Here is a 16,779-nt window from a genome sequence, read left to right on the forward strand (position 1 = left end):
AGAGGCTGTGGAGGGACTGAGATCAGACTTGGTCTAAGAATTAAATTAATGAATATGATCCTGCTGTTCAGTGAGTGAAATGTCAAAGCTTTAAATTCACACATGTATGACACTTTTTTTTTCCTAGGGAACCTTTCATGTGTATGTATGTTTCCAGTATAGAAAAAATCCACTGCTGTGTTTCAGAAAAAAAACTGTTGGTTCACTTTCAGCTTAGGAACAAAAGTTGTTTTAATCATTTCAGTTAAGTGTCATTCATATTTGACCCCGGTATAACATTCATTGATGATCTATGCCTTGTTTTACTCCTGCTTTAACTCATCGGTGACAACTTGATAGTTGCATCATCTGCATCATTTGCAGTCCATCTGTATTATTTTAACTATTGTCTAAACCCTGTGATCTATGCCTTGTTTTAGATTCAGATACTGCAGCCTGGCTCCTGTGAGACCCACATACTGTAGAGAGGCTGTGGAGGGACTGAGATCAGACTCGGTCTGCGGAAAAAAGGAATGGAAATGTTCCTACTGTTCAGTGATCAGTTGTTGTATACAGAATGTGAAAATATGCTTTCCTCTCTAAAAGTCAAAATTGTGTATGAACAACAGATGAAAGGCCTGTGCTTCAGCTTTATCTTGTTGTGTATTTTGTCTCCCTGATGCTGCTGCATTCAAAGAAACAGTCACAAGCACCATATACTATTAATCACCTAGTTTAATGCAAGCTTTAAATTCACATTCAAATGCATGACACTTGGCCCATGTACAAAGTTGTTTTAATCATTTCAGTTTAATGTCATTCATATTTGATCCCTGTATAACATATCTTGTCTTTATTACAGAATTATGTTTTATGTACTGTATATTAATGTAAAGCACTATGAAGTCCTATTGCAAGAAGTAAAAAAATAGATTATTTAAAAGGACAGGATTATCTACAGTTCATCAGATCATTGCAGTCACATTTCCAGAGAAACATGTAATCATAGGACAGAGAAAGTTAAAGTTTCACTAATTATGTGAAGTGTAATGGGTTCCAATTTAAATCAGTTTTATTACAAAGAGATCAGAATGATCGTCATTTATTTAATTTTACATAGCGTAGTGATTTGTTGTAAAGTTTCATATGATAAAAAACGTACATATTCACAATAAAAGTAATATTGTGTCTTTTTATCGATTGTTCACACTGATGTGAAATGACAAGAGACAATAATGACATGTTGAAAACTCCAGAACAAAAACAAAACTAGGAGTTTTATTAGCCTTCATACTCCTGGGCATCTGAGTTGGATTGCTGCATTCAAACCTGCCCAAAAGAACCGCATCAAGGGGGTGGTCCACTTGGATGACACATGCCTGGAAAAACACCCTTAGTATAGCAGCCTGTGCCATGGAACAATTATTGTTAAGTGTAGAGCTACATTATCTGAACACTTAAATTCAATTCAATTTTATTTATAGTATCAAATCATAACAAGAGTTATCTTGAGACACTTTACAGATAGAGTAGGTCTAGACCACACTCTATAATTTACAAAGCCCCAACAATTCCAATAATTCCCACAAGAGCAAGCATTAGCAGTGGCGAGGAGAAACTCCCTTTTAGGAAGAAACCTCGGCAGACCCAGACTCTTGGTAGGCGGTGTCTGACGGTGCCGGTTGGGGTTATGATGAACAGTGGCGTAATAGTCACAATAAAGATAATGGAATAGTGACTACAATGGTAGTCTTAGTAGTTAATGTCATAGCTGGGCACAGCAGGGCGTTACAGGATGTAACGTGGCACAGCAGAGCATGGGTGACACAGCAGGACGAAGCAGGACATTGCAGGGAATCGCAGAGCTATGCTCTGCGATAAGAAGAAACATAAGGACTCCGGGGAGTTAACTCCCCAGAGCTAGGTTAGTAACAAGCATTTCTAGGAAAGGATGCACATAAAAGGAAAAAAAAGAAAAGAGAGAGCAGCTCATTGTGTCATAAGAAGGAAGGAACTTCCCCGGCAGTATAAAATAATAATAGAATGACTAAGAGAGGCAGGTTAAAGAGAGGTGCCTGGTCGGGCTATTACTCTCCCCAACCGGATCGGGCTGTACTGGCCTGCCTGCCTCTACTCTCACTATATTATTGAATATATGATAGGTAAATCTGATGACTATAAAGAGAAGCAGAGAAAAGCAGGAGTGCTGTGTCTGAGGCTATACACCCTGCCCCGCCGGGCTAGGCGTACACTGCAACTCCTCACTCCTTAACTATAAGCTTTATCAAAGAGGAGAGTTTTCAGTTTAGTCTTAAATGTGGTGATGGTGTCTGCCCCCCGAACCCAGATTGGGAGCTGGTTGCACAGGAGAGGAGCTTGGTAGCTGAAGGCTCTGGCTCGCATTCTACTTTTAGAGACTCTAGCAACGACAAGTAACTCTGCATTCTGGGAGCACAGTGCTCTAGTGGGACAGTAAGGTACTAAGAGCTCCTCAAGATATGAAGGTGCTTGACCATTTAGAGCTTCGTAGGTCAGGAGAAGGATTTTAAAGTCAATCCTGGATTTTACAGGAAGCCAATGCAGAGAAGCTAATACAGGAGAAATATGATCTCTTTTCTTAGTTTTTGTCAGAACATGCGTGCAGCATTCTGGATCAGCTGGAGAGTCTTAAGGGTTTTATTTGAGCATCCTGATAATAGGGAATTACAATAGTCCAGCCTGGAAGTAACGAATGAATGGACTAGTTTTTCAGCATCATTTGAGATAGGATGTTCCTAATTTTAGCAATGTTACGAAGGTGAAAAAAAGCTGTTCTAGAGGTTTGTTTTAAGCTTAGAGCAATTCCTTTAATGCCAACTAAATGTTCCAATCTCTGTAACAGGATGGTATGGTCAATAGTGTCAAATGCAGCACTAAGATCGAATAAGACAAGAATGGAATCAAGTCCTTTGTCTGCAGCAGTTAGAAGGTCGTTAGTAATTTTCACCAGTGCCGTCTCTGTGCTATGATTCTTTCTAAATCCTGACTGAAAGTCCTCAAATAAGCTATTGCTATGTAGAAAATCACATAACTGATTGGCAACTACCTTCTCAAGGATCTTGGAGAGAAAGGAAAGGTTAGATATAGGTCTATAGTTTGCTAAGACCTCAGGATCGAGGGTGGGTTTTTTCAGAAGAGGTTTTATCACAGCTACTTTAAATGACTGCGGTACATAACCTGTTAATAGAGACATATTGATCATATCTAGTAACGAAGTGTTAACCACGGGTAACGCTTCTTTAAGTAGCCTCTTTGGGATGGGGTCTAAGAGACAGGTAGATGGCTTTGCTGAAAAGACCTTTAACATTATTTGTTGAGGGTTTATAGGATAAAAGCCGTTTAAGTATAAGCAGTCTGCCATTTAAAGGTGAACCGTTAGAGGTTGAGGGCAAGAAGTGATGAATAGTATCTCTAATTGTTTTTATTTTATCATTAAAAAAGCTCATGAAGTCATCACTACTCAGAGCTATCGGAATAGAAGGCTCCGTAGAGCTGTGGCTATCTGTCAGCCTGGCTACAGTGCTGAAAAGAAACCTTGGGTTGTTCTTATTTTTTTCTATCAGTGATGAATATTAGTCTGATCTGGCCTTTCTTGGGGCCTTCCTATAGGTTTTCAGGCTGTTTTGCCAATCTAAACAAGATTCTTCCTTTGACTGATTAGGCAGGGTGTGACCTGTACCAAACACTGATCTCCTCCTTGTATTTAACATTGGCATTTGCGTGAAGCGGCAGCTTCAGCAGCAGCCTCTTCGGACGAAGACTTGGAGGACAAAGACAAAGGAGTCTACGCAGGAGGCTAAGTGGCAAGATAAGTGGACTCGATATCTTATATCTCACTCACATTGCTCAGTGTCTTCATCCGTAAATGTGCTGCTTTTCCATTCCTATAAACCACCCACTAGCTTGCAACATTTCCGCAACCTCTCCTCTCTTACCTATCCCACCCGTTCCACACACACCCAACACCTTGTTGCAGGTGGCCTATGGAATTGCCAGTCTGCCACTCGCAAGACTGAGTTCATCTCTGGCCTTGCCAGCCTGAAATCCCTTGACTTCCTTGCTCTCACTGAGACCTGGATTACAACCAACACATCCACCCCTGCTGCTCTCTCTTGTGCCTACTCTTTCACCCACACACCCAGACCCACTGGGAGAGGCGGGGGGACAGGCCTACTCATTAACCCCAAGTGGAGATTTTCTCTCTATACACTGCCACAGTTTACTCCACTCTCTTTTGAACTTCATGCTGTCACCATAACACATCCGGTACAACTAGTCATCATTGTTATCTACCGCCCACCAGGTCCTCTGGGGGAGTTTCTGGAGGAGCTGGATGTCCTTCTTTCAAACATCCCTGAAACTGGTGCCCCGCTGGTACTTCTGGGCGACTTCAACATCCAGACAGAGAAGTCGGCTTCCTTTCTTCACCTTCTCTCTTCTTTTGCCCTTTCACTCTCTCCTTCACCACCCACTCACAAAGCTGGCAACCACCTAGATCTCATATTCACCAGAAACTTTCAGCCAGGAGATCGGGGACCGTGTCTTGTTTGAAAATAAAAATAGTGGGGTATTTTCTTGCCAACAATAGGGCGTTAATTCATATAATGCTCCTATGAGTCGTATTAGAGGGTAGGAATAAGAAAACTGTATTGACATATGGTTTGGAAGACTTGTTGGACCCCTTATTATGCTACTGGTTCTACTTCTGCATCTTTTGGTCCTGCAGGGTGGGTGGTGAACATCCAATGGTGTTACTTTTTAGTGCTTAACAACAAGACTGCGCCAGCCAAATTCAATCAGACTGCAATGGAGAGGATAGATGGGAGGTGGGAAGGCCCGAGGCTTGCTGACTGTTAGGCTATGCTCGCAGGCCGAGAATCTGAATAGTTATAAGTCAGCAGGAAATCAAGCCGGGGGCTAGCGTTCCACCTGCTTGACTCCAGAGAGGTGCTAGAAGGCCCATGAAAGCACTGGAGGTCTGGGAGCAGAGTTTGGAAGATTAAGAGGGGACAGGCTAAAGAGAGCCAGGTTCTGGAGCAGAACTTTCACCTTGTTGGCCAAACTCTGGCACCCACTCACAAAGCTGGCAACCACCTAGATCTCATATTCACCAGAAACTGCTCTACATCCAACCTCACTGTTACTCCACTCCATACCTCAGACCATTTCTTCATCTCTATAATAATATTCCCAAGCTCACAACCATCCTTCATCTCTGGCGTACCTGCATGTGCTCGCTCCTTCATCTGGCGGCACCCTCCCTCCATCTGACTATTTCTTACTCATGCCTCCTAATGCTGCCACAGACACTCTACTCTCTACTCTATCCTCCTCTCTTGACTCTCTCTGCCCTCTTACTTCATGACCGGCTCGTAAGTCCTCCCCAGCGCCGTGGTTATCTGACTCAGTACGTGCTGAAAGATCAACTATACGGGCAGCGGAAAGGAAATGGCAGAAATCTAAACACCCTGATGATCTGCTTACCTATCAGTCTCTTCTTTCCTCCTTCGCTGCCTCCATTTCTGCAGCAAAAAGCACTTTTTATCAAACCACAATTGAATCCTCTTTCTCAAACCCCAAACATTTTTTTTCCATCTTCACTAACCTGCTAGATACCCCCAGTCCACCTCCTCCCTCCTACCAACCCACTTTGTCAACTACTTTGTAAAAAAGATAGATGACATACGCTCTTCCTTCTCCACCACACCTCCTGAAATCACCATACCATCCATCACATCCAGTACTCTTTCCTCTTTCACCCCTCTATCTCCAAATCAAATTCTTACTTTGATTACCTCTGCCCCTCCAACCACCTGCCCCCTGGATCCTATCCCTTCTCACCTTCTCCAGTCCATTGTACCTGACCTTCTTCCTTTCCTCACTCATCTCATTAACATTTCCATGTCAACTGGCTGTTTCCCCAATGCCCTTAAAAAGGCAAGAGTGACCCCACTACTCAAAAAACCAACACTTGACTCCCCGGATGTAAATAACTATAGACCCGTCTCCCTTCTTCCATTTCTATCTAAGACTCTTGAGCGTGCCATTAATAATCAACTCTCTACCTATCTCCACCAGAACAACCTTCTTGATCCCCACCAGTCTGGCTTCAAGGCTGGTCACTCAACAGAAACTGCCCTCCTTGCTGTCACTGAGCAGCTTCACATCGCTAGAACAACCTCTCTCTCTTCCATCATCATCTTTCTGGACCTTTCTGCTGCCTTTGACACAGTGAACCACCAGATCCTCATTTCGACACTCCAGGATCTGGGTGTTTCAGGCTCTGCACTCTCTTTGCTGACATCTTACCTGGCAGACCGAACCTACCGGGTAACTTGGAGAGGATCAAGCTCAGAACTTTGCCCACTCAAAACTGGGGTTCCCCAGGGATCAGTCCTGGGTCCCCTCCTCTTTTCTCTGTACACCAACTCTCTTGGATTTGTCATTCAGTCGCACGGCTTTTCTTATCACAGCTACGCAGATGACACCAAACTATTTCTTTCCTTTCCTGAGTCTGAAACTCAAGTAGCAGCACGTATCTCGGCCTGTCTGACTGACATCTCTTCTTGGATGTCCGCACACCATCTGAAACTCAACCTTGACAAGACTGAGCTCCTTTTCCTTCCAGGGAATGGCTCTCCTACCCAAGACCTGACTATAACAATTGACAACTCTGTGGTAGTCCCCACCCAGACTGCTAGAAACCTGGGTGTGACACTTGACGACCAACTCTCCTTCACTGCTAACATTGCTGCAACTACCCAATCGTGTAGATACATGCTACATAACATCAGAAGGATACGTCCCCTTCTAACGCAGAAAGCGGCTCAGGTTCTGGTTCAGGCTCTAGTCATCTCACGTCTAGACTACTGCAACTCCCTCCTGATTGGCCTGCCTGCATGTGCCATCCGACCCCTGCAGCTCATTCAGAACGCAGCAGCTCGACTTGTCTTCAACCTCCTCAAGTTCTCTCACACTACACCGCTCCTCCGCTCTCTTCACTGGCTACCAATTGCAGCCCGCATCTGCTTCAAGACACTAGTACTTACATACAGGGCCATGAACAGATCAGCCCCAGCTTACATCCAGGACATGGTCAAATCATATACCCCAACCCGCTCACTTCGCTCTGCATCAGCCAAACTGCTTGCTGCCCCCTCACGGCGAGGGAGAACTAATCACTCAACGAAATCCAGACTGTTCACTGTCCTGGCTCCCAAATGGTGGAACGAGCTCCCTATCGACATCAGGATAGCTGACAGCCTACACATCTTCCGCCGAAGGCTAAAAACACATCTCTTCTGACTACACCTCGGATAAAAAAATAAAAAAAAACTCTTAAACCTGCACTTTCATGTCTCTTTGGAGCTTTGCTGATTTAAAGCTGATGTACTTCCAGTTACTACTTGTTGTCTCGAGTTTGTACCTTCAAAGTTGAAAACACTTAATTGTAAGTCGCTTTGGATAAAAGCGTCAGCTAAATGACATGTAATGTAATGTAATATACCAGCACAACGTCGAGGGTGTGGTTAAAACAGTGTGTGGCCTCATGCACACTCTGACTGAAACCAATTGAATCTAGTAGTGAGTTGAAAGCAGTACTAAGGCTATTGCTGTCAACGTCCACATGGATATTAAAATCACCAACAATAAGTACTTTGTCTGATTCAAGGACTACACATGATAAAAACTCTGAGGATTCCGATAAAAATTCAGAATATGGACCTGGTGCTCGGTAGACAACAACAAATATAATTGCCTGTACTTTTTTCCATGTTAGATGTTGAAGGTTAAGAACAAGGCTTTCAAAACAGTTATAATTTAGTTTAGGTTTAGGATTAATTAACAGGCTTGAATCAAATATGGCCGCAACTCCCCCCTCCTCGGCCTGAGCCTCTAGGAATTTGAGTATTATTATGACTGGGAGGAGTCGCTTCATTAAGACTAATATATTCTTCATGGCCCAGCCAGGTTTCAGTAATACAGAATAGATCAATTTGATTATCGGATATCAATTTGTTTACTAGTACTGCTTTCGAAGACCGAGATTTAGTAGTCCACATCTAATTTTCCTATCCTGTTCTATCATTGCAGTGGTAGAACAGGATAGGAAAATTAAATGTGGACTACTAAATATCAGATCTTGCCACAGTTATTCATGAAATGCTCTGCTGACTTGCCAGAAGATGGAGCTGTTGACTTGTATTTTGCAGGATAGTAATGGAGTAAAGCAGTTTGAGATGATAAGGTGAATAGTGGGGTAGTCAAGTCAACCTTTGTCAAGTCCAAGACCAGCACTAGACAAGACCGAGTCCAAATGAGAGACAGAAAAATAGAATCCTAAGACCACTTAGTTAACAGTTCATAATGTATGTGATGCAAGAGACACTATATCTTTTATTTTAAAATAATTATTTTGCATTATTTTTTGTAATGATCCAAAAGCAAGTACAGTGTAGCAACATTGTTGGATAAAATGAGGCGATAGACAGGTGTCACAGGTGTCACTAAAATCATAAGTGTCCCTAAAAATACAAATGTTCCCATTTTTTAAACTTATCACTTGTCTTGAAGAGTGCTCAGTGACATTGTGCCAAAATAAAAAAAAAAGCTTCGCTGCTCGGCCCCTAATAAAACAGGCAAAAACAACAGGGTCCACGCAGCTTCGCTGCTCGGCCCCAAATTATCATCAGGGGATTTACTGGAAATGTCCTCAGGTATGTAAGGTATATCAAATGTGGCCAACATGGTGGTCATCCCAGGGACCAAAAATGTAGTCTATTTAGCAAAATTGTCATAAGATGTATGTGGGTAACATACACCACAAGGATGAGAGCACAATAGTAGCATCAGACATAATGATGACATAATCTTTAAGAAGTGTGAATGGATCAAACTGACAATCCAAAATCCACTATGAAAACTAAAGACCAAGATGAAAGAGTAACATTAATATTGAACAGGCTGGCCTGTTTTGTAGCTCACTTGAACAAATCAAGCTAAAAGAGGTGAAGAAAACAGCAAACACTTATAAGATAGTTAAGTAAAATAGGTCAAACTAAGCCAAATGAAGCTATGGAGTCTGTGTGCAGAAAGGGTTTTTAAGCAGGAAAGGGTTACAAATACATGGTCTATAATCATAACAACACTAACTGTTAATTATATAAATCTTCTAAATTAAAATATCTTTGATTTTGTGTCTCCAATCCAGTGGCATGTTAACCTAGGACACAAACTAATGAGCTGATCATTTCAGACAGGTGTGTTGATGCTGTGAAACATCTCAAACATGCAGGGAAGGTTTCTAAAGAACAATGGCTGATCATGTAGAATATGTGATATTGTGACAGCTTGAACTCTCAATCTTCAGGTCCAAAGGCAAACACTGATCTCAGTGAGATATTGTCCAGGTGATAACTCCTCTAGATATTTTGCTATATTTTATTGAGTCAGCCTGAGTTGACTCAATAAAATGACTTTCTTTAACTGGAACTGGACTGATTGTTAATCAGAATCAGCTGTGTTAATGGAGACACACATTTAAAATCAGCCCCCCCCGAAAAACAAGATTATGCGATTGCATGATTCAATGAATAATCAGCCAAAGTCCACATATTCATGCGGGGGCCGCATTTTTTCAAATATGCCGCACTTTCGCCGCATAAATTGGCGATTTCTGTGCAAAATATGCGGTGCTCGCATGATTTCATAATCCCCGCATTTTCGTTGCAAAAAAGTCACATATATCTTAGCAGAAAGTTGAAAAAATGTTGCGTTTACTTCACACAAGAGCAGCCATTTCCCCCTGTTGCCATGGGAACGTTATGAATTGACGTAATTACGCGACGTGAACATCATCGAAAAGCAGGTGTTGGAGGTTGATACTTTGAGTCTCTTGTGGTATCCAATAAGAAAGCTATCTTAATATCTGATGTCTACTCAAATTTCTTTGTTTAAGTGCTCCTGCTGTCTATATTAGTAAAGTGAAAGTCTGTCTCTTTTGTATCTTTTTTTCCCTCTGTTTAGACTATTACTTTTATTTTTACTTTAATATTATATTATTTGTATATATTTTTGTATCTTATTTGTTTACTTATTGCAATGACTGAATATCTGTAATCTATTTTTGGAAATTAAGTTTAAAAAAAGCAGGGTGTTGGGGGAATCACTTTTTCTTCTCTTTTTCATCAAATCGCAGTTTTTGCAAGTTCCTGCATTTTTTGCAAGTTCCTAAATTTTTTGCAAGTTCCCGCAATTTCAGCGCATAAAATTGCATAAATATCCCGCATATTCCATCGCATTTTTTAAGAAAACGTGCCGCATAATCAAGGATTTTTGCCCGCAACAATCTCAGCGTTTTTCTGGAAGGACTGTAAAATATGCAGGGCAGTTGTCCACAGCACAAAGCCTTATTAGATACATGTATAATCATCTTGCAACACCATGGACTCGAACTCAGAACCTTTGAGGCCGAATGAAGGTTCTGATCTCATGTTATGTTTACACGTAGCCGGCTATTTTCATAAAGGGACATTTCAACCTCTCCGTTTACAAAAATAACATTGTGCCCAGCTGTCAGTTTTCAGAAAAGTGTTTATTTACATGTACCCATGTATATATGCTGCCAATGCCGTCAAGAGCATGCCAAACCTGATTGTGGCAGTGTAACGAAAAAGCTCAAGCCCACGTTAGCCAATCAGAATCCCGAAAATAGCAACAACAGCAACCAATCACTTCCTCTCTCTTCTCTTCCTCACTTCCTCTGCTGCCTAAACCTCACTTTGTCTCAGTTTACATGCAAATGTGCAAACGAAGATTTCATGTAGCATGTACGGCTGATTTGTTATGATTTTTTAAAGTTTAGAATTTGAAATGGCTGTTGTAGCGCCACCATCAGGACTATTAGCACACAAATCGCACTGATTGCGTTTGGCATAGGACTGGACTTATATGCAAAGTTTGGTGAGTTTTCATGCATGGGAACATGGATTTCTTTGGAAGAAGAAGAAGAAGAACAATATAATACAGGAAAATACAATATTGCCGCTGCTCGGCCCGTAATGAACATCAGAAAACTATTTACATTTCTTCACAGAAAGCCCAAACTTATGCCAAAATTCAAAACAGTAATGCCATTCTTCTCTGTAGAACGGTTTAGAACGGTTATGTATAGATGATCTTTGGTCATATCTAACTATTCTGCCCTCGGGTGATCCCTCTTCACAATATAGAATCTTTGTGTCGTCCCTCTGTATTGCTGGCCTAATGTATGACCGACCAGCCTTCCATTGGTTAACAAGACATAAAGAAGTGTCTCCCAGAGCATGATGGAAAAAAAAAAGGGATGGTTGCATTAGAGCTTGCCACGATCGCCCATGATAAACGAGAGAGAATTCATAAATTATGGACATTAGGGGAATCTGTTTTTTCAGGCTGGATTAAAAACCATCTGTAAGGGCTACGATGACACCAAAGACATCAGTAGAATGGCAGAACATTTCTTTCAACAAAATTGCCCAAATATTAACACGGATGCATGAATTTACATTGTATGGAACCATAATAATGGGAGCAAAGCAGGAAGTAAGGTGACGAAGTATAAGAGCGCCAGATTTCAGTGTGACAGACTGATCTCATTAAGTGGCATATGTATGACACGCCAATCCGTATGCCATTTTGGCGTGTTATTAAGACGCCGTTTGGCCTCCATTGACCTACATTATGCGTGAATTATCGGCGTAGCGAGTAGTATGAAAGGACAGAAGTCCGCGGATGGGTAAAACACAGGACTTTCACCCAGGAGAGCCAGGATTGCGTCCCACGTGTGGCGTTTATTAACAATTAAATTGGGTCACTTATGTACCGTATTTTTTGGACTATAAGTTGCTCCGGAGTATAAGTAGCATCAGTCAAAAAATGCGTCATGAAGAGAAAAAAAACATATATAAGTCGCACCGGACTATAAGTCGCATTTATTTAGATTATAAATACAAGAGTTATTCAACTACACAATAGCACACAGAACAATACGCTGAATACGGTAGGTGTCCGGTATGTTAACGTAACACATTAACAGTTATTGAACTATACAATAGCACACAGAACAACTAGCTACCAGGGCGTGGAGCATGGAGGTATTAAAAGGCGTGGAGACGTAGCTGCACCGTTGACGAGCCCCTCCCGACTCGTTCCTCCACCTCTGGCCATCTAGCTTTCAGCCCACGATTAGCCGATTAGCTTTCTTTGATTTCTTCATTGCAGTAAGAGTCACCTTTTCGCCAGTCTCCCTCATAAGTTTCTCCCTCATTTCAAACTCTCTTTCTGCTGCTCGATTACCGTTTTCGGCTGCATATTTTACTACCATCTTTTCTTTCTCAGTTGTCTTTAGGAGGAGCGTTCTAGTTGTCACAAGCCTAGAGCGCCCTCTTGCGGCTGTAGACGGTAATGTTTTCATGTAAAAACATGTTAAATTATATATATTTTGATATATAAGTCGCACCTGACTATAAGTCGCAGGACCAGCCAAAGTAGGAAAAAAAGTGCGACTTATAGTCCGGAAAATACGGTAGTAGAAATGTGAAATTTTTCTTGAAATTGGTGGCTTCTATGCCGAAGAAAGCCAGACACCAACTAGAATATTGGGCAAGACCAATGGCCAAGTCTGAGTGCAATTACCAACCAGTCCAAGAGAAATCTGAAGCAATAGGAAAACGTCTGGAGTCCAAACTCGAGTCCAGCCTCGGACTACGGCACTGCAAGGTGTGTGACGAATGAATTAGTGGCAAAGGTTTACCCCCATCCCAAGAGATACTTCTTAAAGGGATATTTCACCATTGGAAAGATGAATATATCTTTAAATTGGGTCAGTTATGTAGTAGAAATGTGAACCTTTTTTAGAAATTGGTGGCTTCTAGGCCGAGAAAAGACAGAAAATGGGTTTTTGGCTCATGTGGATGAAAGACATCAAATCCCAGAATGCACTTGCTTCGCTGCTTTAGCGTCTACTCCTAAGCCACGCCTACCGTTTACAGACAGACAGTGAGACAGTCAACTCAACTCAAGTGTGTTTTATTGTCATTTCAACCATATACACGAAATAACGTTTCACCATGGCTCAAGTGTTTACACAGTTAAAATATATAAAAACGACATTACATAAAGATGACATACGAAACAGGCTACATTTAGTGCACACACATTATATGCTCCGTAAAGTTCAGCTAACAGATAGCTACTAGCATTAGCGCTTGGTGGGCTGTACACACTGACTATGAACTCAGCTGTAAAATTGCATGGAATGTAGAATGGTCGGCATTTAACAGTCACAAACTCCACCAACAGTTAGTTGGATACAAGCACCCCATTTCTGCACCAGTCCGTGTTAACACAGCCCACCTCCACTAGTCTTAACCGAAAACAGAGCAGCAGGCCTGGTAGCTGGATAGTCCGGTACACTGTTGTTCAGCAATGTCTCCACAACAACAAAAACACAGCAGTTTCTGAACTCGTCTTGGGAGTTTCGTTGAAGTTGGATTGTAGTCCAGTTTGTTGTCTAATGAGCGGACACTTGCAAGCCGGATTGATGGAATAGGTGGCCGGCTAGCGTTAGCTTTCCACCGGCACACTCGTTTAATGAATAGCCCAATAGTTTCTGTGATAACGAGACATAGACAGATTCGCGAAATTGAGAATTTAAAAACGCTATAAAACAGATTCCATAGGGCCCTATTTTAAGTCAGTGCTAAAAGGTAACCGGGGATTAGGGTTAGGTGTTAGGGTTCACGAAACCCTATGAATCATCGAGGAAGAGGTGGAAGTTACCCTGCCCGGAGGAAGCCCGGGGCCCCCGTCTGGAGCCAGGCCCAAATGGAGGGCTTGTCAGCGAGCGTCTGGTGGCTGGGTTTTCCCATGGAGCCCGGTTGTGCACAGCCCGAAGAAGCAACGTGGCAACTCCTTCTCCATCCCATGGGCAAACCACCTGTGGGAGGAACCGCTGGGGTCGGGTGCGCTGCCACACGGGTGGCAGTGAAGGTCAGGGGCCTCGACGGACCAGACCCGGGCAGCAGACGCTGGCTCTGGGGACGTGGAATGTCACCTCTCTGTGGGGGAAGGAGCCGGAACTAGTGCGGGAGGTGGAGCGCTACTGGTTAGATCTGGTGGGGCTTACCTCTACGCACGGTCTCGGTTCTGGAACCGTACTCCTGGATAGGGGTTGGACTCTTTTCTTCTCCAGAGTTGCCCAGGGTGTGAGGCGCCGGGCGGGTGTGGGGATACTCACGAGCCCCCAGCTGAGCGCCGCTACGTTGGAGTTTACCCCGGTGGACGAGAGGGTCGCCTCCCTACACCTGCGGGTTGTGGGGGGGAAAACTCTGACTGTTGTTTGTGCATATGCACCAAACAAGAGTTCGGAGTATTCGGCCTTCTTGGAGACCTTGAGTGGAGTCCTGCATGGGGCTCCAGTGGGGGACTCCATTGTTCTGCTGGGGGACTTTAATGCGCACGTGGGCAATGATGGAGACACATGGAGAGGCGTGATTGGGAGGAACGGCATCCCTGATCCAAACCAGAGTGGTTGTTTGTTGTTGGATTTCTGTGCAAGTCATGGATTGTCTATAACAAACACCATGTTCGAACATAGGGATGCTCATAAGTGTACCTGGTACCAGAGCACCCTAGGACCAAGGTCAATGATCGATTATGGTACTAAAAAGAAAAACTTAATTCAAACAATGTAGTCTTCAGCAAGTTTAAAGAGACAAAGTTCATGTGAATGCTACAGTATGGTGTCTTAATTAGCAGAGCTAAAACTGAAGTGCCAAACTCATCTCCCAACAGATCAGTGTTTGATGGGCTAAATTACCATTTACTTGTGTATAGTGGGCATCGTTAGACAAACAAACAGGTCAGGTCCCGTGAGATTTAATTTGCCTCTCTATGAACAATGTTTTACAGCCCATTAGTGGCTCCTAAAGGCCGTGAGATTTAATTTGCCTCTCTATGAACAATGTTTTGCAGCCCATTAGTAGCTCCTAAAGACGGTGTGCTGAACCCCTCTGGACAGGAAGTTTGTTCACACCTGCATGGGTTAGTCAGATGATACATCTCGACCAATGAGGTGTCCCTGAATCAGAGGTGTGAAGACAAACAAGCATCAGCATGAACCCATCAAGATATGATGTAATCAATACTGAACAGTGATGTTTTTTCAGCTCTTACAATAATAATAATAATTCCATACATTTATATAGCGCTTTATCATAGGATAGGATATTCAGGACTCTAAAACCCACTGTACCAAAGAGTTTGGTGTAGCTCAGCAGCAAATAGACAGTTAGAGACCAGCTGGTGAATAAAGTGGAGGATTTAGCAGGTAAAGAGGGTTGTAGTGCTGCCGGAGTGCACCAGAACGTACGGAAGGGGACATAGCAATTGAAGAAAGAATTATATAAGGACACAAAGTATAAGAGTGCCAAATTCCTTGTAATAAAGCAGGTTGGAGTGGTGGATGGGTCAAACAAACACAGGACTTTCAGCCAGGAGATCGGGGACCGTGTCGTGTTTGAAAATAAAAGTAGTGGGGTATTTTCTTGCCAACGATAGGGCGTTAATTCATATAATGCTCCTATGGGTCGTATTAGAGGGTGGGAATAAGAAAACTGTTTTGTCATATGGTTTGGAAGACTTCTTGGACCATTTATTATCCTACTGGTTCTACTTGGTCCTGCAGGGTGGGTGGTGAACATCCAATAGTGTTATTTTTTAGTGCATAACAACAAGACAACGCCAGCCAAATTCAATCAGACTGCAATGGAGAGGATAGATGGGAGGTGGGAAGGCCCGAGGCTTGCTGACTGTTAGGCTATGCTCGCAGGCCGAGAATCTGAATAGTTATAAGTCGGCAGGAAATCAAGCAGGGGGCTAGCGTTCCACCTGCTTGACTCCAGAGAGGTGCTAGAGGGCCCATGAAGGCACTGGAGGTCTGGGAGCAGAGTTTGGAAGATTTAGAGGAGACTGGAACAGGCTAAAGAGAGCCAGGTTCTGGAGCAGAACTTGCTCCAGAAGAGAATGCCACTTGTTGGCCAAACTCTGGCACCCGCTCACAGATGGCAGTGAAGAGCTTCAGAAGTAGTGCACAGGTGGATGGGAGACCGATGGTAAAGTGTGAGGGCATCTGGTGGCAAGTCTGGAAAGTTCCTTAGAAGTGCATGGGCCTGGTGGAAGTGGCAGGAACAGAGGGCCTGACTGAGCAGAATAAACTGCTGAGGCAGCCGTCTAGACACTGAGATGGCCTAGCAAGATCAAACCAGACCGGCTGTTCTCATAAACCATACCTACATATAGCTACAAACAGTAAAATACTGTAATTTGTATGTATACCAGGTATTTATTACCGTCAGGGCCAGTGTCTCCCTCGGTATCCCCCTCCACAATGTCAAAAGTCAGTTTCATTTGAGAGAGCAGAAATCAACTTTGAGAGGAGAGTTTACCTGCGAGAGTGTGTCTGCTCTCAAGATCACGCAAATCAGACAGTCACGGGCACATGGTGGCTGCTGTGTGGCGTGATCCTTGGTTTTACACGCAAAGGCACCATTCTTTGCCTCTCCTTGTGTTTTGTTTCACGCTCGCAGCTGCCTGTACAACTCTCGATTGTTGAAATTATATAATTTCTTCATGAGCATGTTTTATCGGGAGATATGACATAAACCTGACGCCATAAAAGAAAATGCATGGGGCTTTTACTAGGAAGCTGTTGAAGACTTA

The sequence above is a fragment of the Perca flavescens genome, chromosome 12, assembly GCF_004354835.1.
Source record: "Perca flavescens isolate YP-PL-M2 chromosome 12, PFLA_1.0, whole genome shotgun sequence".
Lineage (NCBI taxonomy): Eukaryota > Metazoa > Chordata > Actinopteri > Perciformes > Percidae > Perca > Perca flavescens.